Raw genomic sequence first — 27187 nt, 5'->3', positions numbered from 1 at the left:
AGCTCTTCCCCTATCCTTCCAGTTTGTAGTAGGAGTTTAAGCTAAAGCAGACAACCAAATAGTAGGTTTTCAGAAAATCTATGTTACTGCTCCCATTTAAAAAAACCAACAAACAAAAAAACCCACAGACATTTAAAAACTCTATAAATCAGGTGGTACCAATACCAAGGATGTGTATTTTGCCTCCGATCACAAAGCTGATCTCTTCTTAAAAAGTAAGCATGTTTAACTCATTTATGACTCACACAAAAATAGTATTAGTGTAAATATACTTATTATTTTCACATACGTTATCTTTTCTAACCTTGGTGCAAAACCTCTAGTCCTTACTCTACAAAATGAGGGAACGGAGGTTAAGATTTGCCTGTTGCTCACATTGCTGTCACAGCCGTTTCCAAAAATTCAAATCCGATCAGGTTCCCCATGCTTATATCCCTAAATCCAAGTCCATCTACCCTTTACCCCCAGATTACAATCTTCCAAAAGATCTGAGTTACTTGCTGGACATTCACGCAGGGGCCATAATGCCCTTGGTGACCAGGTTCTCAGCCACACCTCTCACCTTTCTCCCAGCTGCAACTCCACTTGCCCTCACCAAGCACCAAAACAGCCTTACAATCCACCTGCACTTTCCGCCAAGCTCTTTTCCTTTTTTCTTTTCTTTTCTTGTTTTTTGGTAAACAAATTTTGTATTCGTTTTAGTTAGGTTTTCAGCTGCATGTGTCTTTGGAGGCTTGTAAAATGAAAACCGAATTAGGTCCACTTCAATGTCTACCTGCAATGATGTCTATCTTGATTTTCCATTCTGCAGCTTTCTTTTAAATATGTTCTCTTGTTGAGGATTTGTGTCCTGGCTCTTTCTTACCCCATACTTTACCTGGATTTCCTTTCCTACGATTTTTACCTGGAAAGTACCCTCTTTAAGAGTGAGTTCAAGCATCATTTCTTGCCTGAATCCTTTCTCAAGAAAAACACCCTAAAGGTAGAGCTGGTTCCTTCTTCCAGGCCAAATGCTATGTACAAGTGCTCTAGGCAATATGAAAGAGAACTCTGTACTACATTAGAAAATCTACAGGTTAACTGAGAAGCCTAAAAATTACTGAATTAAGAGGAAAGGTGAATGTAACCAATTATGAAACATTAAAATAACTGAAGAATGAGAGAAGTCAGACAGGAGAAATAAAGGAATTTATGTTGATACTAGTTGGTTATTTCATAGCCAACATATTGAATGTGTATATAATATACATATTACTCCATCAAAATGAATAGAAGTTGAGTGAAAAGATTCAGGTAGTAAAACAGATTTCATTCTATTGGCCAGCATATAGCCAAGTCAGGGAAAAGCTCCAGAAACCGTGTTTAAATGGCGGTGGAACAGAATACCTCTTTTCTTTCTGTTCTACTCAACAGATTTAGAAGTACAGGCAAACTTTTCAAGCTTTTTAACAAGATGTTTCTTTGTACAATAGCAACATTTTCCTGGGAAGAATCCCTTAATGGCATGGCGTTCTATCCCTTTTATAAATCATAAAGCAGATGTTAAAAAGTTTTTGCTCCACCTATTCATCCTTTTTTCCTTCCTTAGATATCCTTGTTCAAATAAGCACATATCATCCCATAGTCAAAAATCCAGAGAAAAACAGGTTTTCGGAAAATCTACGTTACTTTGGCAGAGGCAGAGAACCTTGGTTTTCAAATTTTCAATGAATGAGCTTATGAATGAACTATCTCAGCCCAGCCCTGCCTGCCATGGCCAGGATTGTGTCCCAGTCTCCAGCCTTCCTCTAAGGACTTATTAGCCCTAAATCTGCAAAGCAGGGATAACTCATGCAACTTAGGCAGGAGTCCGATGCCAATGAGGAGACTCCTACCAACAGCTCATCCAAAGAGGTCACTAAGTGGGCTTAGCCTCTTGGCCAGGATTGGAGAATTGTCCTTTGGGCAGCTTTCCAAACCTTGGTGCCAGGGTTTGCTGTGTTCTTTAATCATTGCTCTTTGCCATGACCTGTAAAATCATGCCTGAAAGCTGAAGGGAATTGTAAGATTCTTAAAATCAATGGCTGTGCCCTGGAGCAAAGGAGCTAGGCCAGGCCCCGGGTAACCAAGCACAAAGTGTTGTGTAGTACAATAGTTATGAGAATGCCTACTATGGGTTAGGAACATGACATATTCTATCTCCAATCCCTATGTAAAGAAATTGAAAACCAGACAGCTTAAGTAATTTTCCAAGAACTGAGATTTGAACCCACTGTGCCAGGCTGTTTTCTATGCTCCAACAGTGACCTTCCTGTCAGCCAGAGCTTCTTGCATTGTACTTCGTTCTTTGTCACAAGAAATTGGCCGAGTCACCAAGATTACCTCTTGCCTAACAGAATCAGGGAGCTAATGGAGGAATCCCAATTTGCACACTTTAGATAAAATTACTAAACCCTTAGTTGTCAATAAGCAAAGAGGCCAAAGTCAACTTGGTGACCGATACCACGGAAGTCCAAAGAGATACAGTTTGCAGAAGCCACCTAGATTTTAGAGATGCTGGACTTCACAGTTTTCTGATATAACTAGAGGCTCAGTGCACAAATTCATGCACCAGTAGGGTCCCTCGGTCAGGCCTGTGGGATTGGGCCAAAACCGGCTCTCCGACATCCCCCAAGGGGTCCCGGATTGTGAGAGGGTGCAGGCCAGGCCGAAGGACCCCACTGGTGCACAATCAGGGCTGAGGAGGGACACAAGAGGTTGGCCAGCTAGGGAGGGACCACAGGAGAGCTACAGGGTATGTCTGGCCTGTCTCAATCAATCCCAATCTGTTGGACCTCAGCAGCAAGCTAACCTACTGGTCAAAGTGTTTGCCCCCTGATGGTCTGTGCATGTCATAGGAACTAGTCTGCCCCCCCTGGTGGTCAGTGCACATCATAGCGAGTGGTTGAGTGGCCTTAGCATATCATTAGCATATTGCACTTTGGTTCAAGGGACAACCAGACAACCGGACACTTAGCATATTAGGCTTTTATTACATAGGATTAGTGTCAAATAAGAGATGGGCTGTGGAGCCAGATTTTCTTATTTTCTTCAAAACCGTACTTTCCTCCACCCAGGTATCTTATGTAAGGTAAAGTACTGTATATCCTTGCTGGCATTCTACTATTTATTTATTTATTTATTTATTTAAGGAACTTGAACTTTTTTCTTTAATATATATTTTATTGATATTTTACAGAGAGGAAGGTAGAGAGATAGAGTGTTAGAAACATCGATGAGAGAGTCATCGATCAGCTGCCTCTTGCACGCCCCCTGCTGGGGACATGCCCACAACCAAGGTACATGCCCTTGACCGGAATCGAACCCGGGACCCTTCAGTCTGCAGGCCGACGCTCTATCCACTGAGCCAAACTGGTTTTGGCGACATTCTACTCTTTAGAACCTTCCTCTATTGCACACCCAGAATAAAATGCTGCAAGGACACACCACTCCTGGGGAGCTCCTCACAATCAGCAATACCTCAGTGGTACATCTGGCCCCAGGATCAGGTCTTCTGAGCGTGCATGGACAGAGCACAGCCCTGTCAGAGGCCCCTCATCCAAAAAACTGTCTTCATTCTTACCTTACTGGGCTTCTCTACAGCACTTGAAACTGCTGAAACTGAAAACTCCTTTCACCACTCCAGTGTTTGTTTTGGAATCAGGCAGACCTAGAGCCGACCCCAGCTAGGAGCCCCAGCTATGAGCCCATGTCCTCCACTCTCTCCAGTGTGACGTTGGGCCAACTGGTCAACCTCTCAGGATCTCGGTTTCCTCATAGGTGAGGATGCACAGACGATACTTTGGAGATGCTATCCAAGATTTCTCCTTCTGATTCCTTGTCCCTTTCCCTTGCCTTCATCATTCAGACAACGAAACAAACAGAATCCCAAACTGATCTGTATTGAATGTGATCTTAAGCTTTTCATAATATTTATCTCTAGGGGGGAAAATGAGCAAACTAAACAAAAGCAGTTTTCCATAAACACTGTTTTTTAGGGGAAAAGGAAAATATGCTGAAATCAAAGAAATAACTGCTCACCTGTGAGTTTTAAAATTAGGCTTTTTTGGAGCCTAGAATGGAGACAATATATTGAAAACAAGGCAATTTTTTTATTTTTTTTTCTGCAGCAGGCAGGGGGTTTGAGAGAGAAAAATGTTTGAGAGACACAGTGTTAAACTCCTAAGGGACTAGGATCTAGACCAGTGGTTCCCAACATGGGGCACACCCCCCATAGGGAGGGAGGTACCGTATTTTTCGGACCATAAGACACACTTTTTTTCCCCCAGAAGTGGGGGGAAAAAGTCCCTGCGTCTTATGGTCCAAATATAGCCTACACATATACTGTAAAAAAAAAGTTTTTTTACTTGCCCGGCTCTGTGTGGTCTCTGTGTGCTTGCCAGGCTCTAAAATGGTTCTAAATGCTGCTGTTTACTTTACAGGGTTGATTACATGTGTTTATGACTGTGATGTTGGGTTTTAATGCGCATAAAATATTTTAGGACACTATTTGTTTCAGAATCTTTTTTTCTTCATTTCCCTTCTCTAAAAACTGGTGCGTCTTATGGTCCGGTGAGTCTTATGGTCCGAAAAATACGGTATTTGATTTTTAAGGGAGTCATTTTGAGAATGAATTATTAACAGTGATTTTATTTTTTTTTTTTGTATTTCTTATGGTTCTAGGGGCCTCATACACTATATATATGTGTGTGTGTGTGTGTGTGTGTGTGTATATATGCATTTTTTCTCTATTACTGGTATATGTTTTGAAACTTTATTTGCTATTTTTTTCATATCATTTCATATTATTACTAGAGTCCAGGTGCATGAAATTCATGCATAAGTATGGTCCCTAGGTCTGGCCAGTGATCAGGACTGATTGCAGCCTTCAAGCTGCAGGCAGGGCCTTCCTTCATTCTGTGCTGCCCCCTGGTATTCAGCACATGCCATAGCGAGCAGTTGAACTCCCGGTCGGTTGAACTCCCAAGGGGACAATTTGCATATTAGCCTTTTATTATATAGGATTTTTTTTTTTTTAACAATTTCTTAGTGATTTCATTTTCAGTACTTCAACTGTCCTTTCTTTTATTTTTCTCTTTCATGGATGTTATGTTCTTTGGAAGCTTGTTTAGACCAAGTTAATGGCCTTTTAGGTTTCCTCCATGTGAATAGGAGTTCATTTTTTGAATAATAATAGCTATATGTCACAATGGGGTGGGGGGGCATCAGGATTTTAGAGTTGCTTAGGTGGGGCATGGCCAAAAAAAGATTGGGAACCACTGACCTAGACAATTCTGCAGAGTTTATACTATGAGCTGAAAAATGATTTTAAAAAATGTAAGATGACATAAACAGATTTTTTTCTGCTAAAAAAAAAAAAAAAAAAAAAAAAAAAAAGATGAATTCATTGTCTGCGGGGGGAAAAGGGACAGTAGGGCTATAGCTAACATTTAGGTCCCAAAGAAGTACCCCTTCCATTGATCAAAAACCTTGGGCAGAAGGGGAGAGAGAAATCCCAGATAATCTTACAAGGTATCCAGGGCCAAAGAGACCATTGTCTGGCTCAGAGAATTCAAGTCTAAGAAGACTCATGTCCAGCTTGGCCCCAGAGGAGCAGCCTAACAATGGCTGAGGGAACCTCCTGGTCAGGTGACTTAGGAACCTTTTGCTTATGGTTCTATGAAACTGATTTCCCCTAACCACTCACCTGCCTGCCTCATTTCCCCTAACCATTCACCTGCCTGCCTCATTTCCCCTGACCATTCACCTGCCTGCCTCATTTCCCCTAACCACTCACCTGCCTGCCTCATTTCCTCTAACCACTCTGCCTGCTGCCTCATTGCCCCTAACCTCTCTGTCTGGCTGCCTGATCGCCCCTAACTACTTGCCTGCCTGCCTGATCAGCCTAAACACTCGCCTGCCTGCATGATCACCCCTAACCACCTCTGCCTTGGTCCTTGCCCTCACGGCTTCATCCAGAAGGACATCTGGAATGTCTTCTGGAAGGTTGTTCGGCTGGCCAGTCTAATTAACTTATTACGCTTTTATTATTATAGATGGTTACAGATGGTTTTATATATAGAACTATTCAATGACATGTGAACACACAGGGGTTAATATATGCAACGAATTTCTGTGCTCTCGTCTGAGAGGGCCTAAGAGAAACAACACGCAACTAGAAACAAATATACCCAGTGTGCAGTATCCAGGAATCCATATAAATATGAAACAAATAAGTGACTGAAATTAGTTAGTGGAGAGAAGAGACAAATCTCCCGAGCAGAAGTCCAAACAATTTATGTGGCTCCTCCACCTGCAAGGAGGGGGAGCAAAACTCCTTCGGAATGGGTTATATACAGTGACTTCCTCTCAAAGACAACAGAGTGGAAAGGGAGAAGAAAAAGTAAGTTTACAGTAGAAAAACCTGACAAATGCTGCCTCAGCCAGGTGACCAAGGCCAATATTAGTAGTCATAACATGTAAGCCCTTGATATGATGTAATGGAATTCACTTCTATGGTCTTTTTCCCAAAAGCCCATTAAGCTAGTTTGATCAAGCAGAAAACAATTGGACACACTCCCTTAAAGGGACATCTACAAAATATCTGACCAGTGCTCTCAAAGCTATCACGGTCATCAAAAACAAAGAAAAACTGCCACAGCCAAGGGGAGCATAGGAGACGTGGCCATTACATGTAATGTGATATTTATTCTGGGTGAGATCCTGGACAGAAAAAGGACATTAGGTCAAAACTAGAGGAATGTGAATAAAATGTGGACTTTGGGTAATAATAATGTATCAGTCAGTATTGGTTCACTAATTAAAAAACATGTACCATATTAATGTAAAATGTAAAAAACAAGAGAAACTCGGTGTAAGATATCAGGGAATCAATCCTCTGTACTATCTTCTCAATTTTTCCGTAAATTTAAAGTTCTAAAAAACAAAGTATTAACAAAAGCTTGCTAGATTAGGTATAAAACTATACTACAGAACAATAAGGGCCATGACCTTTGGAGTTATCTCTTCGGCCAGACAGGAATCATATGTCCCTCTGCTCAATAAAAATAATTAGCAGATTATCAGTTATCTTAACATCTGTCTTGACAGTTTGTGAGCCCTAATCAACAAACTTTCATTCCCCTAGTGCAGTGGTCAGCAAACCACAGCTCACAAGCCACATGCGGCTCTTTGGCCCCTTGAGTGTGGCTCTTCCACAAAATACCACATACCCTAATTAAGTTAATAACAATGTATCTATCTATATAGTTTAAGTTTTAAAAATTTGGCTCTCAACAGAAATTTCAATCATTGCACTGTTGATATCTGGCTCTGTTGACCAATGAGCTCGCCGACCACTGCCCTAGAGGATGGCCCTTAGATGGGTTTGTTGGCTTCAGTGTGATAACATCTGCATGGATATACAGTCATCCTCTTAACCGATTTCCAACTTTGGGATAATTTTATCTTAACAGACATGACCCGTAACTCTTATATTGTTTTCTTCATAGAAATCATCACCACTAGATGGGACCAGCGTGAAAGAATAATAGATTTCTGACCCTATATGAAAAGTCTCTATTGCACGCGATTAGGCAAAAAACAACAATAAACAAACAAAAAACAATACACCACACAAAACATTAAGATGCCATGTGACTTAACATAGAAGACTGTGGCATCTTATAAACCCATCATTAACAAGCCACCAGATATTGATCAAGTTATAAATCCTATATAATAAAAGGCTAATATGCAAACAGACCGAAAGGCAGAATGGAATAATCAGTCGCTACCATGTGTGCTGAACACCAGGGGGCGCATGTGGCACATGACTGGCATTGGCCATGGTGGGATGGTGGATCAGGTGAGTGAAGGCGCCAGACTAAGGTGAGGTGCTGGTTACTGTCATGGGGAGAGCCTCTGGTGGTTACTGAGAGGCTGCGTGCCACAGTCCCACCGGGCACTTGTACTTGCTGCTGGCACCAGCCCCGCTCACACCCTCTGCCGGCACCCAGCATCGGCCCTGACCACCGGGTGCTATTAGCGGGTGCGAGTGGTGATCACCCCTCAGGGCTTCCCCACGTAAGATCAGGGCCAGCAGCCATCTCTTGTACTTGCTGCCAGCAACAGCCCTGCTCACACCCACTGCTGGCACTGGAGCTACTGCTCACACTTGCAGCCGGCACCAGAGCCACTGCTCACACCTGCTGCCAGTGCCCGGCACCAGTCCTGATTGCTCGGTGCCAGCAGGTACAAGTGATAGCTGCCAGCTCTGATTGCCCCTGAGAGCGTCTCTGCCTCCTGCCCCTGAGCAACTGGGGCAGCAGCTGCCACTCGCACCCACTGATGGCACCGGCCCCAATCGCTCAGCAGCAGGAGTGGGGCTCCCAGCAGATGGGACCAAGGGCTGCAGCAGGAGGGGCTGGGTGGGGGCACAGAGGATTGGCTGAGACCTGCCCCTGTGCCCACTGAAGCCTTGTGAACCGCAGTTCCTTTAGGTGCACGAATTCATGCACTGGGCCCCTAGTAAATTTCTTATTTGGCACAACTAGAATATTTACAGTTACAGAAATGTTCAAAAGATGAAACAGAGGTGAGAAGGTTATAATAATAATGTAAAGCTATGTACAACTTACTGTAAGGGAGTAAAATGTCTACTTTTATTGGGCCAATAAAGATAACTTTTATGCTAATTTAAACATAAAGGCCAGGGCAGTGACAAGTGTTCTCAAACAAAACATTGGCATGAAAAGCTGTTGGGTGAATGAGGCAATTACCATGCATGCTTTCCTAGACATCACAAAAAAGTGTTCAATTCTAGCAGTGATCACATGACCACATGATAATTCATTGCTTGCTTTTTTAACTGCTGTCTTCAAGTATGTCACAAAAATTCTAGCACACAAGAATGGGCTGGAGACTTAAGCCATTCTGTCAAAATGTTCAAGCTAAGAGAAAGCAAAAAAGATGGGACCAGAGTGAAAGACTAATAGATTTCTGACCCTATATGAAAAGTCTCTATTTCACGCAATTAGGCAAACACACACACACTAAATAAATAAATAAATAAATAAACAAACAAACACACACACACACACCACACAAAACAAAAACCCAATTCTGTTATGGGCCCATCCATGCCTGTGATTACATTTGAAGATGACAGCCTCGATGTTGGAGAATTCATCTCCCACCAGCTGATGCCAGAAGAGAGAAAAGAAGGGACAGACAAGCCCTGGTCAGTAGAGCTCAGTTGGTTGGAGCATGGTCTTGTACATCAAAAGTTGACAGGTTCGCCTTAGCCAGTTCAGCTCAATGGATAGAGCATCATCCCTCAGACTAAAGGGTCCTGGGTTCGATTCTAGTCAAGGGTACCTCAGTTGCAGGCCCAATCCCCAGCCCTGGTTGGGGCACGCGCAGGAGGCAATCAAGCAATGTGTCTCTCTGATGTGTCTCTCTCACATTGATGTTACTCTGTCCCTCCCCTCCTTTCCACTCTAAAATTCAGTGGAAAAATATCCTCGGGTGATAATTAAAAAACATGGCAGGTTTGATCCCTGGTCAGGGCATGTTTGGGAGGCAATTGACTAATGCTCCTCTCTCACATTGAGTCTTTCTCTCCCCCTCCTCTCTCTAAAAATCAATTTTTTAAAAATATTTTTTAAACAGAAGGGTGAAGAAAAAGCCCTTCCTTCCCTACCTGAGCCTTAGACCACTGTCAAGCGCTGTAATTATATTACCCTTGCTGCTTATTTTAGTAATTTACCAGGTGATTTACCAGGTAATTAAGGTACATGGATAATTTAAAAACTAAATTCAGTCAGTCACTTGCAAAAACATTCAACTGGCTTATGTGTGGACCAGTCAAGTGTGAAAGTCACACGGCATCCAAATTGTAGCCATGTGTGACGTGGCTTTTTTATTTGGGGGAAAGAAAATGGTTAAGCCTTAAGCGGCTATATTTCTCTGTCGCTCTCACTCTGAGGGAATAACGAGTCCCTGCTGGTGACACAGAAGCTTGGGAGGCAAGCAGCGAGGTGGTTTGGTGCACTTCCAGAGCTGTGTGAGGGACAGTTAGTGAGCTTCGCTCAAACAGGGGCTGGAAGAGCCACGTGTTAACATACAGACTTGCCCCTGAGAGTCCTAAGCCCTTTTCCAACAGCTGGAGCACCTTCACTACAGAGCAAAGCCCTACATTCACATTCATTAACGACTCCTATAGTCAACCACACAGGCCTCCCTACTGGGGTCCCGATCCTGTGCCAGGTGCTGCGGATCTTTCTCGAGTTTCTCGGAAAGCAGTTTCCAAGATAAGGTTTCCTTTCCCTCCTCCACCACCCTCCTTCACTCACCCTTGGCCAGTACTCCAGCCAGCTCAGGCTGCCTGCCTGATGGGCTGACCCAGAACCTCAGCCCTGAGTCCTTAGCTGCCTTGGCCTCATCAAGCCATGGCTGTTAAAGGGGCCCATCTACCATTACCCCTGGCATGGAAGCACCAAGAGACACCAGGAGACGCCCAAGCGAGTCCTCTAGGCCCCAGTCCACTCCTCCATGCTTTCATTATGTAGAGCAACCTTACTCCTTGTGGTAATTATGGTCAATTTTGTCCACTAATGTAGTCCTCCCACTGACATGAAAAGCCTAAAACGACCTGGCAATAGTCACAGCTTCAAGTTCAATGACTGCCTGGTGTTTCCCTCATAGGAACCAGGGCCTTTAGTATGACGGAGCCTAGAGCTGCAAGCTTGAGCAGCAGTGACTGTGAGAGGTTCCACACTAACTTCTACCCCTTGGTTCCTGAATTGGGGACACAGCAGCATAGCCACCGATTCCGTGCATACACTGCACACTGGAGGACAGCACCCTAACACCAAAGGTTATTGCCTCCAGGCTCGCACCGTACTGAGCCTTCAATAGTCGTTCCACTGTCCCTTTAGACTAGCTACTTTTGGGTGATCCAACACCTGGTGAGACCAGTGGCTCTTGTGTTCATGTACCCATTGCCACAAGGTTGTGCAGGATGCCACTTCAAGGGGTCAGGAATTCTGTGAGCCTTTCGGTGGTGGGTACTAACAGGCCTGTGGTCAGGGCAGGTGTCAGTTTTTGTGAGGACAAACTGAAATTGAAATCCCTCTGTCACCAAGTGGGTGGCCTGGTTTCCTCGAGGCTCATCAGTAGCTGTCCACATCCACAAGATTGGACATCGTGTCCACCTCACTGCTGAGCGCTTCCTTTGCAGTGCGAGTCCTCTGGTGGGCTTTAACAAAGTAAGATAGTACACAAACTGCAAGTTCATCATCATGCCGCTTCCCCAGGTCACCTTATCACAGACCTTCCATCTGGTTCCTTGAGAGCCCGTACCAAGCAGCAAGCCATTCACCCTAATCCCAGAATCCACATCAATCTCTGCCTCAGGCCACTTTTCCCTCTTCATAAAGTGAGCCACCAATCACGCTGTTTGCCTCTCTGTCCACTGAGAGAATCACTCACTAATTCTGTCAAGGTCACTCTGAGAGGGGCCATCACATGGCAGCTGTCCGTTTCCAGTCAGCACCAAGATTCCGTGACCTTTCTCTTCCACTGTGCTGGTAAATGGATGGTGGGTGGCTATTTTACGTTCCTGCTGCAGTAAGTTCAGGCAAAGATGTGATATGAGTGAGGATCTTTGGCACTTATGGCTGTGTTTTTCCTTGACAACCCTCCCTGCCAAACCAGAGGGGAATGCATGCCCAGTGGGTGGTCACGACTACTGTAGCAACAGGCCAGAACGTGACACCCTCTGCAGAGCAGAGCAGAAAAGTATCCGTGTGCCAGACCCCACTCTGCCCACTTTTGGGGGGCATGCTTTAGGCTACGGCTATTATTACCAGCTTGAATGCCATTGCTAGAGAAAAAAGGAAAAAAAAGAAAAAAAGAAAGAAAAAAAAACACACAACACACACACACACACACACACAATTTGGCTTAAGCCACTCCTGGCTCCCAAATTGTGTTCCAGCCCTCTGAGAGACCGGCATTCCTAGGAAAAGTTAAGAAATCTGCAAGAGGTCTGCCTTGTGTTGATCTTTTTCAGGGATTTATAAGTTGCTGGATGTTTCTACGTATTGAGTGACTAATTTCCCTTCCTTTTTTCTAAAAGCTCACATGGCAAGCATTTATTTCTTGAAAACATGCCAAAAGGATAACTTTTGTCAGAGTTGAAATATTATTTTAAAATGTAAAATAAAGTCCCAATAGCAAATATTATCAATGTAAGCACTTGAGTCTACATGCAGAAACTTCAGAAGTATTGCCTTCTTTTGATTTCAAGGTTTGAGGAGAGAAAGAGAGAGGGAGGGAGGGAGGGAGGGAGGGAGGGAGGGAGGGAGGGAGAGAGAGAGAGAGAGAGAGAGAGAGAGAGAGAGAGAGAGGAGGAAGAATTTCCAAATGTTTCCAAAGTGTTTATTTTTCTGAGATTCAGGTTTGCTTACTGGATGAGAACGGTCAATCCAGGACAGTTGGCAGCTCCAGGTAAAAATGTGCCTTTGATTTGTTTTTAGTTGTGTTATTATACCTTTCAAGCCAAGGTTGCAGCTTGGCAGTGCCCTGGAGAAGGGAGTGTACTGGGTTGCACCCACACCACCCTTTAGGGAGGCCTCCATCTGAGCCAGGAGCAGGGCCACCCTGGAACGGATCCGCTACCCTGTGGCACCCTGAGTCGGAGCAGCACCCTCAGCACCCGTCTTCAGTACAGCCTCCTCCGGACAGGCCTGTCCAGGGGCAGATACAGATTTGCTGAATGGTGTTTGTATGTGTCCTAGGAAGTATCTGTGTCAAATCCATAATTTAGGCTGTTAGGATGGTGATAAAACAGAATGGGAACCATGACCTGTTTTTACCATTTAGTGAAGGTGTGTAGGCCTTTTATTCCAAAAAGTGCTGATCAAAAATAAGGTATCCTATCTTAAGAAGTAGTGTGCAATTTAACCTGCAATTTAAAAAACACATATTGTCTAAAAGTAACAATAAATTATATTTCAAGAAAAACAGTTAAGTGCCTTGTGTATTATGAAACTCCTTTGATCAGTAAGTCACATTATTTATGGGCTGTTGGAAGGCCGGCCTCTCACTGTACAAACCGCCAACTGATCACTCGGGAAAGGAACCCAAGGGTCAGGAGGAGCTTTTTATCACACTAATGCTTGACACACAGAGCATGACCCAGATACAGAAAGGGGGCAGCACACTTAGCAGATGCCATTCATGGCTGAGCAGAGAAGGCTGCTGCTGGGGAGTTCTAATAACGAAGAAAATGACTGAGAATGGGTTCGGGACACTGCCCCAGGTGAAACAATGGGAGACAAGGAGGATACGGGAGAAGTATGGCTCCAGAAAAAAAGAAAAAAGAAAAACAGGATGCAGAAAGGTTCCATTTTTCTAGCTTCTACTCTCCCCCACCCCATCCTGAAAATTTGAATCCAACTAGACAACATAGTTGACTACAAAAATCCACTCTTTTCATTATGGTCATGGTTATTAAAAAAATATGTTAATTTGGATAATACTAGCTGCTAATAATAAACAGCCCCTCAGAAAAGTACTTACTGCCCAAACTGGTTTGGCTCAGTGGATAGAGCGTCAGACTGTGGGCTCAAGGATCCCAGGTTCGATTCGGATCAAGGGCATGTACCTTGGTTGCGGGCACATCCCCATTGTGGAGTGTGCAGGAGGTGGCTGAATAGATGTTTCTCTCTCATGGGTGTTTCTCTCTATCCCTCTCCCTTCCTCTCTGTAAAAAAATCAATAATATATATATATATATATATATATATATATATATATATTTTAAAGTACTTACTGGCTGAAAGACCACAGAAATTTATCTCTTTCCCATAGTTCAGTGTGAGGCTCTCTTCCACAGGCAAGAAGGGAACCCAGACTCCATCTGTTGTGTGGCTGTGTCATTTCCTAGGGCCTTGTCGTCTTCTGCATCAAAAAACAAAGGGGGAGAAGTATAGAGAGGGCACAACTGCCTCTGAAAACCTCAAAGTGACGTGTAAAATACTACTCACAAGTCATTGGCTAGAAAAATCATGGGCATAGTCTATGCCTACCTATAAGGGTGCAAAGGTCGTTTCCCTCTGCGCCCAAGAAAAAGAAGAAATGGATTTTTTGGTGAAATGCTAGCCATCTACTTGAAAGCAGATAAATGCTTTATTCATCTTTGCATGACTGCCCCTGATGTGCATGGCAGGTTTGCGGTAAGTAAACATTGTGAAATAAATGAATGTTGGAGTGACTACAGATATACTACTACTACTACTAACTTATTGAGAGCTTACTATGTGTACCTTTCTAAGTTATTTACACATAATATCTTATTTAACCCTCAAAGTTTTGTGTACTTTTACAGATGAGGAAACTGAGGCACAGAGATTAAGCAACTTACTGAAAGTCATTTATCTGTTAGGTGGCAAAGCTGGATTTGGAATTCAGATGCTTCAGTCTTACCACTATGTTTTGCTACCTCCCAGAGTGTCACTTTTAATCACAGCTTTTATTCATGCACACAAGAAACCAGCTTTTAGAATTTCGCAACCCAAAGTTTAGCATAGTATAGTGTATCTCAGATTGGATTACAGAATGGGGTTCACTGAGATCACTAGGACAATTTTTAACCTTTCACTTTAATAATAACCATTTTTTTAAAAATGCTGAAGCTTAGACAGTATGCAAATTTATGTATGGAAAAAAACATTATATAATTCTCTATAACTAAATTTCTAACGAAGTCTACGATTCTATCAGGAGGACAACCTCAGATTCCTAGCTCCCTCACCCCACATCTCCAGGGTTTTGTCACAATTCCATGGCCTTTCAGAGAGCCCCAAAACCAAATGAAGATGTGCCCCCTTCTCCCTCCTACATCTATCACCCTCTCCCCCCGCCCCCACCCCAATTTCATGCCACTGCCTCCCACTGGCCAAATCCAAGCAGAAGCCAAAAGGCATGAGACTGGATGATGCAATTCATATGGCCACCCTGTGAGGGAACAGATTGAGAAGAATGAAGAGTATAAATGGAAGGAGCACACTAAGGAAAAGCCAGAAACGGCTTTCATCTGGAGGCTTAGAGAACAAAAATCAAGAAAGCTTGCAAACAATTTCTGCTTTTCTGACCAATCAGATGTCTCCCATAAGGTCACAGGCCTAGAGCCCAAGAACCTGCTTGAATGGTCTGGGTAGGAGGAAAGGGTAAGGTTGGAGAGGGCCACCACAGGGAGAAATCGACGAACAATATGTGGAAATACTATGTCAGCAATTTTGAATCATCTGGATGACCACCTTACAAGCTATTATTGCCACAAAATTTCAGGGCCTACATTTACATATAAAAATGTATTAACCCCAAGCATGTATTTGTTCGTTAACTCCTACATTCAGTGAATATTTGAGCACCTACCATGTGCCAGATAATGTTCTAGACACCAACAACACAACAGTGAAAAAGGCAGAGAAAGGGCCCACCTTCAAGGAGTAGACATTCTAGTAACCTAGTTCCTTTTTACTATGGGCCAATGAACAGAGGTGGGATTTCATAACAAAATGATTTGGGCCAAGAAAAATCTAAATTGTATCACAATGTGCTGTACAAATCTAGGATTTTCACAGTAGTTCAAAGAGAAAACAATAATGTGGAAAGGAAATCATCACATAGCAGTTAGAAAGGAAAAAGAATCAATACTGTACTTACACTCTCAATTTTATTTCAAAATCATACTAATTGTCCATTATTAATGTTATATGAGGATTTAATCTGTGTATTTGCTTTTCATTCTATAGTTATATAAATATCAAAAAGCATACTTATGCCATACATCTAGTTTTATGTTTGTTCACTTAAGTAACATTAAAATAATTTTCGTCAATACAAGGGATCTGTGTCAGAACTGATGCTATTCAAATCTCAGCTTCCCCACTTACTAGCAGGTTATTTAATCTCTATCATTCTTGATATCTGCCTCTATGAAATAATGAAAATACTAGCACACCTTAGGCACTGTACCAGCAACTAAATGAGATAATATGAAAGACTGTCTGGCACTTAGCATATGCTTAGAATATGCTAAGTCCCTTCCCTTTCTCATAACATTTGGAGAATGGGTGATAAAAAGAAAATATTTGAAATGGGAAACTAATAAAGCCATATCTTTAAAGAACTCCTTCCTCTCAAGAAAACAAAGCCATAACTTAGCCTGGAAATTTCCAGAATCTCAATAACTAAAAAACTGTTCAAAATGCGAATAAAAAAGAGGAAGAAACCAAAGCTAAATAAGAAGGCAATGCTTGCTCCCTGACTAGTTTGGCTCAGTGGATATAGTATAGGCCTGCAGACTAAAAGGTCCCAGGTTCGATTCTGGTCAAGGGCATGTACCTTGGTTTCAGGCACATCCCCAGGGAAAGATGTGCAGAAGGCAGCTGATCGATGTTTTCTCTCTCATAGATGTTTCTAACTCTCTGTAAAAAAAAAAAAATCAATAAAATATATTTTTTTAAAAGGCAATGCTCGCCCTCACTGGGTGGCTTGGAGCATTGTCCTGTACACCGAAAGAATGCAGATACTATTCCTGCTCAGGGCACATACCTGGGTTGTAGGTTCAAACCCCAGTCAGGTAGCATGCAGGAGGCAATCAAGTGATATTTCTCCTCCCTCCCTCCCTCTCCCTTCCTCTCCCTAAAATCATTAAAAACATGTCCTTGGGTGAGAATTAAAAAAATAAATAAACAAAAGCTCATTCTACAAATCTAAGTGGAGAGTCTAGCTCCCAGTTTGAGAAAGAAAGAAAATGTTGAAGTTACAATCTCTCAAAATTTCTGTTCCCACATAGCATGCTCAAACAGCAATCAGCTACTTTAAGAAAAGAATTTTATGACGAGTGTTGCTTCTCTATTATTTGCCCAACCTGAATACCCCAATCCTTCCTATAGTGGTTTGGGAATCCTTACTTACAAGGCCCTTTTGGTCTTTATATTTGCAAAGACTCAAAGATCATTTCTAGTCTCGCCTTTACTTAAAGGCTGCCTATTTGATTTGTCAACCCAGGTAATGATTTTCTGCTCTCTTGACCCTACAACTCCCTGTAACTTGGGAGGTCTGTCTTGAAATGTTAGTTACTGCTTCACAATGTACACACACTTTGAATAATTATTGAACCTCCCCTCCCCCCCAGTCACTTATCCTGGGTCAAAGGAGATGGACTTATTTTGTTCCTTTTGGAAGCAAGAATCACTGCCTTGTTGGGTTTCAAGCTAAAAATGGATTTCCACCCTGCACAGAGCAATAGTTCTTCCAATATAGCATCAGCAATTACCTCCCCAATCTTCTGCTACACTACCACACACACATTCTAAGAAAAACTGCCCAGGACTGTGACTCTATAACTCTGAACAAGGGCAAAAACACAATTGAACAGATTGAGGAGAGTCAACTTGGATTTAACCAGTTAGAGCAAGTGAGAAAGACATTTCAGAAGAAGCAAAAATGTATGACATAAAAGGAAGCAAGAGTAGTTCAGTGTGACTTCAGAGTGTTTGGTTGTGAGGAGAGGCAAGATGAAAGAAGTGTAATATATAGCTATGACTTTGGAGTCAAATACATTCAAGTTTAAATTGCAGTTATATAAAGGAGTTTTGTTGTTGTTGATCCTCATCTGAGGATATTTTTTTCATTGATTTAAAAATATATATATATTATTGATTTTTTACAGAGAGGAAGGGAGAGGGATAGAGAGTTAGAAACATCAATGAAGAGAGAAACACCCATCAGCTGCCTCCTGCACACCTCCTACTGGGAATGTGCCTGCAACCAATGTACATGCCCTTGATCGGAATCAAACCTGGGACCCTTCAGTCTGCAGAATGACACTCTATCCGCTGAGTCAAATTGGTTAGGGCTCCATTGATTTATTTTTTTTTTTTCTTGAAAGAGTAGAAGAATTAGGGAGGAGAGGAAAGAAAAACATCGATGTCAAAGAGACACATTTATTGGTTGGCTCCCTCACGCATGGAAACCAGGGCTAGAACCTGCAACCCAGATACATGCCCACTTGACCAGGAATCAAAACCACAACCCTCCGGTGGAAAAGCCCACGCTTTAACCACTTAGCCACACTGGCCAGGGCTCTTAGTCTTGGTTTCCTCATTTGCATACAATATTTCAAAAAGTAAGGAACAATCATGAGATCATGTTTATAAAGAGTGGAAGATAATAATGACATATAATGCAAGCTTAGCATATAGTAGTTGGTCTAAATATGAATATATTAATATACAAGGCTGGCAGGGCCATATTATGAATATTTTAGAACATGAAGCTAATTCAATTAGGTCTTGAAAGCTACTTGGAGCCACTGAAGGAATTTTAGCTGGGAATGAATTGATCAGATTTCTATTCTCATTAAGGCAGACATTCAAGTATAAGGCAGTATGCAAAAACTGTGGGGAAAGTGTCTGAATAAAAACGCTATCCTAGTCTCTTAGTCTACAATTCACTGCCATCAACACTGACAATTTAGTGTAGGTCTGTGCTGACTTCCAAATAGGAAACTCCTCACTACTTTCCATTTACAAAGCGGGTGGAAGGAACCTGGAGTTGAGTAAAGAAACATTTTAGTGGAAAGCCAAACCAGAACCAAGTGGCAGGGCCTTCTTCTAGCCCTGACAGCAAAGTGCTTCATTTTCCTCTAAGAGTATTAAAAATTATAAATGCTAAACGAGGTCGTGAAATAATCATAACTTAGTAATTCCCCCTTATGTAAGTATGCATCACCCATTTTTCAAACTGCTTTAAGTGGTCAAGGAACTCCTTGAAAGAAAAACACCATCAAACTCAAGATGAGCACCCTAATTGGTTTGGCTCAGTGGATAGAGAATCAGCCTGTGGACTGAAGGGTCCCAGGTTCGATTCCGGTCAAAGGCATGTACCTTGGTTTTGGGCACATCCCCAGTAGGGGGTGTGCAGGAGGCAGCTGATCGATGTTTCCCTCTTATACATGTTTCTAACTCTCTATCCCTCTCCCTTCCTCTGTTAAAAAAAAAAAAAAAAATCAATATATTTTTTTTAAGTCAAGATGAGCATTCCTGCCTTCTATAGCATGCAGCTGTTCAGAATTAATGAAAATGAAATATTCTAACACAAAACTACACTAGTACATACCCATTTTCTGTAATAACTTAAAATTTCCATTGACTAAGGCAGCTGAAGATCAGTACCAGAATCCGAATCAGGTAGGAATACAGTCAAACACAAAAAAGCTCTCATTTTGTCTATTTTTCCACTGTGCTACTTTACAGAAAATATTTCCATGCAAATGCTGACCTCTTGTGGTAAGAACTAACTACTTCAAAAAGCTCTCATTTCAATGGGACTTAAGGTAATTTTGTGTTATGTCTGGAAAGAAACAAAATGATCATATTTTAATGAGGGATTGGGGGCATGGAAACTCATTCACAAAATGTCTTGGCAATCCCAAGAACTTTCTCTTTCCTCTACAAGATTTCATATTCCTTTTGGAAAGTACAATCATATTCACTTCAACCAGTGAAAGAAATTTATTCCCATTGAAAAAGTACAGCTATTTTTAAATTTTTCACTGCCTTACACATTCAGCAGTTGAACACTTAAGACTATATTCATTATCTGACCCGTCATCTCAGTATTACTAACAGTACTGAAGTAAACATTCTTGAACAGGTCTCTACATACATGTGTTAAGAAATCCTCTAGTGTGTATACCTTAAAATAGAATTATTAGCGGGAAGAGTATTATACATCTTCAAATTACCAGAATGACAAATTCTTTTCCCAACTGGTTGTACCAGATGATATTTCCATCAGCTCAGTATACAAGCTTCATCTCCTCACCAACATTCATCAGGCTTTTGAACTCATGCCAGTCTTATAGATGAGAAAACAATATCTCAGTATTGTTTAATGCATTATCCTGATTGAGACTGGGCATCTTTTGTACAGAACCACCAATTGATAGTATCCTACTGGATGCTCAGCATCCAAATACCCTTTCCAGGAAGGGGCAATTCCAAAAATAGGGCTGTGCAGCTCACTACAGAAGCTGAAGGAGGAAGGATGGGCATCATAACTTTCCCTGTTCCCCGGAAGCCAGGGCACAAGCATAAACCTGAACTCCCAGCCAAGACCCTGAATCTAGAGGAAATAGTGCAAAGGTGTGAAGGCTGGGGAGGCTGCCGCAGCATGGTGGGGTGGTGAGCGTTCAGTGAGAGGGTGACAAGTGTTTAGGGGCCCCAAAATCCAGAAGCAGAACCAAGTCCCTTAGAGGTGACGTTAACAGGGACATCTTAAGACTAAAAACTATGTCTTACTTCCATTGAACCCAAGCTTCATTTCCAGAGCTTTCCGCTTGGTTGTCTGAACTTCTCAAAATACTAACCAAAGTAGGTTTCGATTGTTTATAAAAGTGAATTCTGGTGAATCCAGCAGCCACATTTTCCAGCTGCAGAAAAACATTTCAGAGACTTCGTCCTGGCCAGGTCTGGTCATCAGCCCACAACTGCTTTGTCTGTTACAAGAATGGGGTGGCAGGGGGTGGGAATGGCAGGCAAGGAGTGGGAAATATGCCGCCCCCCCCCCCCCCCCGCAACAACTATTAGGAATGAACAACCTTACCCTCATTGATAAACATAAACACAATGAAAAATCACCAGTCACATGAAGGAAATCAGATGCTCCAGAGTGAAAGCAATTTGACCCATGAAAGCAAATGACTCTCCTCTGAAATAGTTTATGCAAAATGTAGAAAACTTTAAAACAAACTTTGTGTCCCACAAGATTCCAGCGGACTGTAGTGTGCAGCAGAAGAAACTGCAACTCCGGAGAGGTACACGGTCCTGAAGAACCTGGCTCCATCCTTTTTCCCAATTCCGTTTCCCTCTGCTCTCCATCTTGCTCTCCTCCCTAACAAGCCATCGCACACGCTGTTCCTTCTGCCTGGGATGTTCTTTCTTGCCTTCCCCTACCAAGCCCTCCCCTCACAAACGTACAATTCATTCCCTTTCTATTCTTTAAGCTTTAACTGAAATAGCGCTTCCTCAGAGAGGTCCTTTCTGGCAGAGAGAAAGGCATGGATTGCAGGGAACAGACTGGGTGAGAGGGGGATTAGGCTGGAAAAGGTGGAGGGACTACGAAGTGGAATTGACAGGTTTGATTTTTTTTTTAACGTCATAGGGATGTAAAACACAGCATAGGGAATATAGTCAATAGTGTTGTAATAACGATGTATGATGCCAGGTGAGTAATATGCTTGTTGGGAGGATCACTTCATAAATTATATAAATGTGTACACCTGAAACTAATATGGTGCTGAATGTCAACTGTAATTGGGGGGGTGGGGGGGGAGGGTGAAATACTGCCTAAAGTAGGGGTGTCGAACTCAATCAGAGAAGGGGCCAAAATCTAAAATCCAGCCTAAATCGCGGGCCGAATGGTTTACTGAACAGTCATAAACTGACAATGTCATAAACTGACAGCGGAGTGCAGTGATGACAGCGCGGTGCGGGCCACATTGCAAGGCCTGGCGGGCTGGATTTGGCCCGCGGGCCTTGTGTTTGACACATGTGGCCTAAAGCATTCTCTACCTCAGTTTCTCATTCCTTAGATTTTGAATGACCTTAGGGCTAAGTTAACTAAGCACTGTTCACCTCAGATTCTTCTGTAAACTGGGAATAAAAAGTACCTACCTCATAAGGTTGCTGGGAAGATTAAATGAGTTCAATTTAATAGATGATTGAACTCACATCAATAGATGTTAGCTATTACTTCCATCATGGCATTTATCACAAGTAAAATTTATGTTTTTACTTTTAAAAAAATCTGCTCTGGGGGGGGGGGGGGGGTGGGGAATCTGCTCTCCCACAGAATAAAAGGTGCATGAGCATAGTAGTGCTTCTGTTTTATTCACAGTGCCAGATTACACACACACACACACACACACACACACACACACACATATATATATATATATATATATATATATATATATATATATAACCAAGAAAATATTTTCTTTAAATGAATGGATAACAATACCCTAGGACAGGGTGGTGGCCATGAAAAAGCTCCCCTCAGATCTTCTGCTGTGGGCAGCACAACTAACAGCAGCCCAGCTACTGTCCTCTGGATCAATCACATTTGCACAGAGGCCAGGCTTTCTAAGGCTGCTTCTAGCCAATGCCTGAGCACGGCAGAGCAGCAGGACCATTCCAGCAAACTGCAAAGTCAAACCTTTCTTGGAGCCGCGTTTCACACAAGCTTCCTACCCAAGCCTCTTTTCCTTTCAGAGGGGTCAGCTGCACTGTGGCCTGCAAGTCCTCCCAGCCTGCCCCTGCTCCCTCCAAAATGAACCTCTTGCACATCTAATCCTGTGTTGATGTCTGCTTCTTGGTATACCCCAACTAGTACAATCAGGATCTCCAGACACCTGCCTACCTTGAGGTGAGAATTTGTGAGCAAATGACGGAAGGTGATCTCAAAAGAAACGAGTAAGGGGTAGAGAGAAACAGGACAGGAAATGAAAACAAGCCAAGCAATGGCACAATTTCAGACAAAATCTCTGCCTACCATTGCAGGGAAGCTAGGCTTACCAGGGCAAGAAGACATCCCACTATTCTATTTCTCACCTTGAATTATGCTCATCGGCTTTCCAACCAAGCTCACCAAACAGGATTTGTGCCACACTGGCACAGCCAAGGGTGAACCTTAGTGGGGACAGCTGAAGGGCTTAGAAAAGACAAGAGAATGAAAGCTGGATCTTGGTGGGACGCTGCTTCCCCGAGAGACAGCTCCACAGGCTACAAGCCCTGTTATAATATTTTATAGCAGATGCCATGAGGCAGAGTAAGGGCGTGGTAAAGATGTTTACAACATTCTGGTGAGTTTTGATCCTACTCAATGACATGCACCTGATCAAGCTTTGTTTACTTGCAGCCTATATCACTTAGGCAGGTGGGGCCAGTGTTCGGACCATAGGTTCAAGCTGACACCTATAGCTGTATCCACTGGGATACACCGTAAACATGATAGGATGGACTTGATCAGCAACGATACTTAGGTATGTTGTGCTATTCAGACCTCGTTCCACATGAATTAAAGGGCCCAAATCATGCCTGGAAAACATGCCCCAAACCATAACACTGCCCCCACCAGCTTGAAGGGTTGTACTCATGCATGTGGGGTGCATGCTTTCATGCTGTTTCTGCGAAATTCTCACTCTGCCATCTGCATGATGCAACTGGAAATGCGATTCATCGAGTCACATAACTTTTTCCAGTGCTCAACTGTCCATCCTTGTGCTTCTACGTGAATTGGAGACATTTTATCTTGGTAAGGGCAGACAGCGAAGTGTTCGAACAGACCTTTGGCTTCCATATCCCATACAATGCAGTGTATGGCTAATTTGCCTACAAACGTCAGGTGGTCTTAATAATCTGGCCACTCAGTGTACGTATATAGATATACATAACCTATGGATACAGACAATAGTGTAGTGTGGTGAAGGCCAGGAGGGGAGGGGAGGAGAGTTGTGGTTGTGGATTAAGGGGGTCAATGGGGAAAAAAGACATAACGATACTTTCAACAATAAAAGTAAATTTTAAAACAAACAAAAAACCTCAACCATTACAACACTATTACCAGTTTAAAGAACATGAAATCTGGAATCAAAACCCCCATGTAATCTCATTTGGCCAATTACCTCTGTCAAGAATCCCATCTCTTTGCTTCCTTATGTATAAAACTAGAGGCCCAGCCCTAACTGGTTTGGCTCAGTGGATAGAGCATCAGCCTGGGGCCTGCAAGGTCCCAGGTTTGATTCCGGTCAAGGGCATGTATTTTGGTTGAGGGCACATCCTAGTGGAGGGTGTACAGGAGGCAGCTGATCGATGTTTCTCTCTCATCAATGTTTCTAGCTCTCTATCCCTCTCCCTCTCTGTAAAAAACCAATATATTAAAACAAAACAAAAAAACTAGAGGCCCAGTACATGAAATTCGTGCACTTAGGGGTGTCCCTCAGCCTGGCCTGCACCCTCTCGTAGTCCAGGAGCGGGGGGGGGGGGGGGGTGGGGGGGGGGGTGGTGGTGGTGGTGGTGTGACATCAGACTGACAGCTTAGGGGAGCAGGCCTAAGCTGTCAGTTGGACATCCTTAGCACTGCCACAGAGGTGGGAGAGGCTCCCACCACTGCCACTTCACTTGTCAGCTGTGAGCAGCACTCCCCTGTGGGAACGCACTGACCATCAGGGGTAAGCTCCTGCATTGAGTGTCTGCCCCCTGGTGGTCAGTGTGCGTCATAGCAATTGGTCATTCTGCCATTTAGTCTATTTGCATATTAGCCTTTTATTATATAAGATGAGTCTAACAGTTATATTACCCAGCTCAAAATATCACTTAAGAGGATAAAATGAGGTATTATATGTTAAGAGCACTGGGAGTTATAAAGCATTTATTAAAGTGATCTAAATGTTGAAATATTTTTACTGCAGTGATTTTTTTTATGGACATCTTTTTAAAATGCACTACCTACTACTTCCTGGCTGTTTAAAATATCTTGAGATCTCAAATCACACTAATATCTATGATATTTTTGCCCTTTTAAAGCTATCTAGATCAGATTGCTGCTTTTGTTTAAAATTTTTTTAATTTTATACATAAAATTTAGCATTTTCAACCATTTTAAGGTGTACAATTCAGTGGCATTAGTATATCCACTTGTTGTGCAACCATCTCCTATCCGTCTCCAGAACTCTTTCATCATCCCAAGCCAAAACCTATACCCATTAAACAATAATACTTCATTATCCCCTTAAAATTGCTGTTTTTTCCCTATAGTTTATCTAGTGTTTCTTCACTTGGCAGCAAAATGAGTTCATTTCTCTCCTTTCCCCCAAATATACTGCCAGCTATAACTTGGTAGGAACTATAAAAACCATTTTTAAACCGTAACATTCTTTGACCTCAAACATTAATAAAGCATTGTTCCAACTTGTCTGGAACCCAATGTTAAACAGCTTTCACTATGCTTTCTTCCTTCCACACCTCTGCTCATTCCATTCGCTCCCATGGGAATGTCTTTCCTATTTACTCCTTCCCTACGTCTATTGGAATTCTTCTGGGTCCAGCTCATATTGAATCTTCTCCATGAAGGCTCCTTGATCACCTCATATGGTAGTGATTTCTCTCTCCTTTGATCTCTTACAGCAGCTATTATCTAAATTACTTATGATAGAAATTGTATTCATAATATAATTGTTTCTTTTATGTCAACCAAACTAAGGAATCCTCAAAACAGAAATTAACCTTTATCATTTTGTTCATAAATCTATTCTTTCCACAAATACTGTCCATTGTGTACAATGTACCCAACAAATGTTTGCCGAGTAATAGAATTACTCATGGGTAAGTCAATAAATGCCAGCTCTTCTTATGCTTGAATTTTTGTAAAAAACAACAACAACAACAACAACAACACACACACACACAGACCACACAATTGTTTTTCTCTCTCAGGTTACGTTGTACGTTGATATAGTTAATGATCATCTGTAATATGATAATTCCCTTACAATAGCTACCTATTAAATCAGTTAATAACAGCTTATTTTGCCAATTTTGAGATTTGTTATACAATTTAGCCTGAATAAGAATCTGTTGATTCTTAAAAAAAGACTGCAATGCTCCAGAGTAGCCATCACTTTTCACAATTCCCCCTTACAGGCAACACTATGCAAAGTTATCTTTTCGTTGGCTTCCTGTACTCTCGTTAGATGCCAACGAAGCTTAGGTAAAGCACACCTCACTTTCCACTTTTAGGTACAAGGGAATAAGAACTGGCAGGAATGTCTTCCCACTTTGGGTCAACAAAATTATCTCTCCACAGCATAATTCCAACTAAGGAAGTTACTGGTACATGGCTTCTCCTTGGCCAAGCCTTCTCCAGGGAGAGGCGACCAGGGAGCGAAGTGAGGGGACAGGGCTTTTCAGGGGGTGGGTGCCTCTACCCGGCAGGCAGTGCCACCCATCTCCTATCAGCACGGAATCCTGCCTTAACCCTTCTATTGCTACACAAGCCACACTTGCATTCACCGTTTCATTAGCGCTTTTCAATGTTGTGGAGCGAACGCGGGTAAACGACCACTGGAGTCCAGACCAAATTAAAATTTTAATAACCGGCTGGCTGACTGCTCTCTCCACGCAGCCCCGAGAGGGGCCCTGACCCTTTGTGTCCAACTGTATTTATACCCATTCACTACCTCCTGTTTTTGCAGAGCCAACCATTTTAAAACAATTTAAACAAAGTAGTTTTTCTTAGGTAAAGTCAACATGTCATTTTGGGACCTGGTGGAGTAACTGACTGCATCCCGTTATCAGGAAAGTTGACAGCGATCTATCTTGTAAGGCTTATTGGCATCCTGTTCTCAAGAAAACTGACAAGGATGTATCCTGTAAGGCTATTGTGTTAGTTGCAGCAGGGATTTATGGCCAAGTTGACTAGGAGGAAGCATGCTCAAACATTCCCACTCTCGCCAGAGCACCGGCCTGCGGACCTAAGGGTCCCGGGTTCGATTCCGATCGGGGGGCGTGTGTCTCGGTTGCGGGCACATCCCCAGTAGGGGGTGTGCAGGAGGCAGCTGATCGATGTTTCTCTCTCATCGATGTTTCCAGCTCTCTGTCCCTCTCCCTTGCTCTCTGTAAAAAAAAAAATCAATAAAATATATATATATATTTTTAATTCCCACTCTCTAAGATTCAATAGCCCCCGTGACATAGACAATATTTCTATTATCACAGAAGAGTGAACCGCTGATGAGCTACAGCCCATGAACTAACTACATGGCTGATGCCGAGACGACTTCTTCCGTGGGAACAACTGCGGCCCGGCAGCCCGCGGCCACGGCCGCTGCTTCCCCCGGAGCTCCCGGCCACAGCCCCCCGGCCTGGGATCCTCCGGAGCCGCCGCCAGCCCGGCTTCCCCAATCCGGAAGAGCCGCCGCGGGCCGCGCCTCGGCCCAGTCCCCGCCCGGCTGCGTAGAGCTTACCGGGCGCGGCCGCCCACACGCCGCCACCCCAAGGGCTACTACCCCCTGCACCCGGACTTGGCC

General features: G+C 42.9%; 1 long non-coding RNA gene across 2 annotated transcripts in view; it reads right to left on the bottom strand.

Moving 5' to 3' along the window:
- The window catches only part of LOC311624643, an 80211-nt gene that overhangs the window by 52442 nt on the left and 582 nt on the right, over positions 1-27187 (bottom strand). The window contains exon 2 of one of the 2 annotated variants that reach the window (XR_014795365.1): positions 13859-13986. The exons of the other annotated variant lie outside the window; for it this stretch is intronic. This is a non-coding gene — a long non-coding RNA (uncharacterized lncRNA). The remainder of the gene's footprint in view (positions 1-13858; positions 13987-27187) is intronic. 2 annotated transcript variants of the gene reach the window in all.

The sequence above is a fragment of the Pipistrellus hanaki genome, assembly GCF_964339955.1.
Source record: "Pipistrellus hanaki genome assembly, chromosome: 6".
Taxonomy (NCBI): Eukaryota; Metazoa; Chordata; class Mammalia; order Chiroptera; family Vespertilionidae; genus Pipistrellus; species Pipistrellus hanaki.
The sequence above is the reverse complement of the archived record's forward strand: the minus strand, read 5'-3'. Positions and strand labels throughout refer to the sequence as shown.